Source organism: Etheostoma spectabile, chromosome 18, assembly GCF_008692095.1.
Source record: "Etheostoma spectabile isolate EspeVRDwgs_2016 chromosome 18, UIUC_Espe_1.0, whole genome shotgun sequence".
NCBI lineage: Eukaryota > Metazoa > Chordata > Actinopteri > Perciformes > Percidae > Etheostoma > Etheostoma spectabile.
Genome location: NC_045750.1, coordinates 15,497,009 through 15,501,673, shown reverse-complemented (window position 1 = coordinate 15,501,673; position 4,665 = coordinate 15,497,009). Strand labels below are relative to the sequence as shown.

Sequence of the window (4,665 nt, the reverse complement as noted above, 5' to 3'; positions counted from 1 at the left end):
ACACACACACACACACACACACACACACACACACACACACACACACACGTAAACAAACTAACCATTCATTAGTTGCTGGGTCAAATATCACGGCTCTGTGCTATTTTTATTTGCTCATGTTTAGGTTGATAAAGCTTCTCAAACTCAATTTTACGGCTGTGGGTTTTTCCTGTTATGCTCCCTGCTGTGGGTTTGTATTTCTATGTTTGCCTTATTTGCATAGCCTCCAATTGAATTTGAATCAGAAAAGAGTCAACTATTGTCAATTTAGGATTTGTTTTTTTAAACTAAGGTAAGTAGTTTCTGTTGCCCCATGAGGAATTCTGTAATGACAAAACTGCCTGCGCGTCCAGGTGAAACCGCCCGCCCCTCCCCCTCCTCCACACATTTACTTGTAGCCACGGAGGACACGGAGGATTAAAAATAAACATGATGGACTCTTCAGAAGACGTAGTCATCTAGACTTGACATTTTGCGCGGGAAAGTTGCCGGACGCCACAATCTTCTGAACGTAGCCATACCGAGAAATACAGAGAGAGTTGTGTGGAGCTGACGCACTAAAGCCTTAAGTTTGTCAACCTCAAAGTTACAGTTTTCACATCCTGCAGCAAGTTAGTGTACTGGACAATTATTAAAATGTTTGACAGAACTCATCTAAATTAATAATCCCAAAATGATCAACAGTAGAATAAACTGTTAAGCCAGACAGAGAAACCGAAGGAGCAAAACATTTCAGATTATTCTTATATCACATTCTACAGAGAAAGGGACAATTTTCCCTTTCTTAAAAATCCAATCTTCCTCTGTCTATTGCCGTACTATTATTCCTCTTTCTCATCACGCCACCTGATATCTTCTTTGTTTGACCCATGTCTGCCTCTTTCACCCGGTCTTTAATATCAAGGTTCAATTCCTTCATCAGTTTAATGTCACGTTCACTCAGACTTGTTTGTCTAGCCAATCCTATCTGCTGGTCTCAGATCTGTGAGATTCTACTGCTCCTGCTCGCCAATTCTCCTCTCCTTCGTCTCTTTCACTTCCCGTATTCATTCATTATTCTCGTTTAATCTCACTTATTCCTTACTCTATTCTCCTTGATTCCTCTCACTTGTCCTTCCATCCTCCTATCTGCTCAGTCACTCTGTTGATTTATTTTCTCCTTCTTTACCCTTTTCCCCTCTGTCCGTTCTATCTTCTTTATCTCACTCCAGATCTTCTTATATCCTCTTAACGTTCACTATTGCACCAAGTTGTGGGGTGCTTATTGTTAGATGCACTCAATACAGATTTAGATACCAACAGGAGATAAGACACAATCCTCCTATGCACAGGCATTGCTGCTTTTGCTTTACCAATATTTACAAACCTACACATGCTGTTGGAAGCTGCTTTAGCCAAGTTCTCTGTGTAATGCCGGGATTAAGACTAAATGACGTTTTTGTCTTTGCGTACTTAGATGCCGTGGCAGTTGTCATCCACTATGACACACAACATGAGATAAAACAGGCAAATATCAAACCAGGCGGGCCATTATCGGGCCTGTATTGTGTAATCTGACTGCAGTATAATGTGATCCAACTTGCCGAATGCAATCAAAGTCTGAATGTAATGCAGCATTCATACAATGTCGTCAGAATGGGAAAGACAGGAAAACACTGTTCCGACTTGGCATTGTTCATGTGTGGTTACCTCCACTGCTAATAATAATGCTTATAATCGCTTCATTTAAATAGCGTGCATTAGTAGGTTTTTCAGTGTTATGTATTTGGAGCGTTTTCTTAACCAGTAAAGTTAATCCAACTGTGTGAGGTTTCTTTTTTATGAGCTCAATTGATTGTATTAGTGCAGTGGATGTACATGCCAAGGCTTTTCAGTCATTTCCCAACCGTCTGTTGACGGTTCATTCCACTAGGTCTAAATCTAAATTACAACCTTTAAGACAGTTTTTTCCCCGACTCGATTGCTTTTAATTACATACTAAGCGATATGACGTGAATGCAGCATAAGCATTAGGCCAGCTAATGCCACCAGTGACCGTTCTTGTTTTTGCAATGCACATTTTTAATTTCTATCTAAGAATAGATCTCTTCCCCTCAAAGAGAACTTTCTTCAATTATGAAATTATGCTGCAGTGTTTTTGAGAAATTACTTCAGGCTCAAGCGTGTTGATATGATATGCAGCTACCATCAAGCTAACTTTGGCAGTGTCTCAGTGGTATGAGATGGATATATGCAATATTACAACACAGGCCTTATTCAGTGCCCTCTCACTCTAGTGAATATGAGAAAAGAAGGAGGGAAATAAAGAGGGATGAGGGAGTTATAGAGTCTAATCTATCCAATTATTATTAGAAACAGAGCCGGAGCCAATTCTTTTCATGAGGGACGGTGTAAGTGTTATTTACTCTGAACAAATCCGATCATCTCCAACTAGACATGTTTTTTTTATATTGAAGGCCTCGATAATCCCGAAAAGCTGTTCAACAGCCGGAACTTCTCAATATTAGTGTTTTAATTCCTGCAGTTTCCTGTTTTAATTCTCCTCCATAGAGATAGAGTTAGCCCACTTGCATGCAAATAAGCAGATTGCGTCATTTGGCCCTCGTGGCAGGCGACTGGAAAACAAGCACTGCCAAAGACTTGTTTTGTAGGAAAAGGCCAGCAGCACAATCTGTACAGAAGTGAGTAACTTTTTCTCGATAAAATAACAAAAAGGTCACAGAGCACCAAACCTTGCGGTTGGAGTGCTGTTTGCATCTGTAGGCTTCTGTGGGCATATATTTATGCCGGTATATTGTAGATTGGAAAGCTGTGGGTGATACTGTAAATACCAAAAGGCCACAACAGGAGCTTCACCAGTCTACAAAAAGAGTAGTATCTCCACTTTACAGATCAACTGGAAATGTCACTCCAACCTATTTTTGTGTATGAAAGAGCACAAAGTCACCACATTTTCTCTCTACATTTATTTTTCCTTTGGGCCGTTCAACTACTCGCTTGCTGCAAACTGGCTTTTCACAAATAACTGAAAGGATTTTAAACATTACTCACTTTCCCTGAAGTACCTTTCTAAAGTGACATGATGAGTTATGAAGAGACTTTTCACCGCAACACCGATCTTTTCTCTATCTCACAAAGACACTTCTTTATTTTATTTTTATTTTTTTTAAATACCTAAATTCTTATGCTTGCACTAACATCAGACAGAGCAGTGTGTGAAAAAAGGGACTCAAGCGTGCGTTTTTGTACTGAGTTATACACTACCGGTCAAAGGTTTGGGGTCACTTACAAACTTCCATACCCCTCCATTATATATAGAATACCAGCTGATCTGACTGGGGGGCTGATCTCTAATGCAATATCTACATTGCCCATTATCAGCAACCAGTCCTCTAATGTTCCAAAGTCTCATTCTGTTTACTAATCTGATATCGTTTAAAAAAAACTAATTTTGCAATTATGTAAGCACATAATGTAATCTGCAAACTGCTGCCCTGGTTAAAAAACAACAACAATGCAACTGATCTGAGCTGGTATTCTGTCTACAATCGAGTGCAATGGACATTTCTAAGTGACACCAAGCTTTTGACCGGTAGTGTACATTCTCATGCCCCTGTCTAAACAGAAGTGGCAACACAAAATATCACACTGTTTCTTTGTTTAGTATATAGAATGGAGGAGAGGGAAAAAGAGACATGAAATCAGGAAGGAGAACAACATGTCACAACAGTGGTAATCAGAATTTAAAACCACAGTGTTGCTATACAAATATATACATCAATGGTTAGGTGCCTGGGCCGCAACTCTCGCCACTCACAAGGAGCAAGCAGCTGTTTTCAGTGACAAACCTCGAAATTGTATGTTACCTGCTCAGCATCAAACAGCAGACAGACACAGTTAGCGACTAGCTGCTGAACACAGTAGAGCATTCAGCAGCTAAAGAAACAAACATTTCCCTCAGGAGTTGGTAAGAGTGAGTGAATATTGGACTTATATTTGGCAAGTGGCCAGAAACACTACTCCGAATGAATAAAACCGTTTGATAAGAAGTTCATCATATTAACTTTAAAAGGTGACATGTCGGTGTTGTGTTCAATTTGTTTCCGATGCCCTCAAATGGCAAAAAAATCAGTTATTTCATATTTAAGATTTGCGTGAAATTACACCCCGTTTTTGATCGTATATATATATATATGGTCTGCATTGTAATTTCTTCATAAACAGCCATTTAAAGTATTTCTATTCTGTAACTACGTCTCAAGTAGTTTTCATAGTTAGTGGCGGACTACGCCCTTTCAGCACTGGATCAAAATGACCTTTCTGTACATGAGGGAGTCACAGAAAAACGATGCGGTATGTAATCCAGGATTATTACATTTTATTGAGATTAACCTCACTTTTTTGCTTTACACATCAGAGTTTGTGTTAAAACATGATTTGGTATTGTGCTCGAGGAGTGTTTGCTGCCCCCAGAACTCTGAGACCCATAGTATTAAACCACACCCGCTGTTACCACGGTAACTACGGGTATCGCCAAATCTGCCAGTATTGAAGTTTTAGGGAACATAACTTTAATGAGAAGATCACATACAGTATATCGGGGAAAAAAAATCCTTTTTTTTTTTAAACACTTTCTTCTCTCACTGTCATATATATATATATATA

General features: G+C 39.3%; 1 protein-coding gene across 2 annotated transcripts in view; it reads right to left on the bottom strand.

Moving 5' to 3' along the window:
• Positions 1 to 4,665, bottom strand: part of akap7 (A-kinase anchoring protein 7) — a 43,704-nt gene that overhangs the window by 20,401 nt on the left and 18,638 nt on the right. The window lies entirely within an intron of this gene.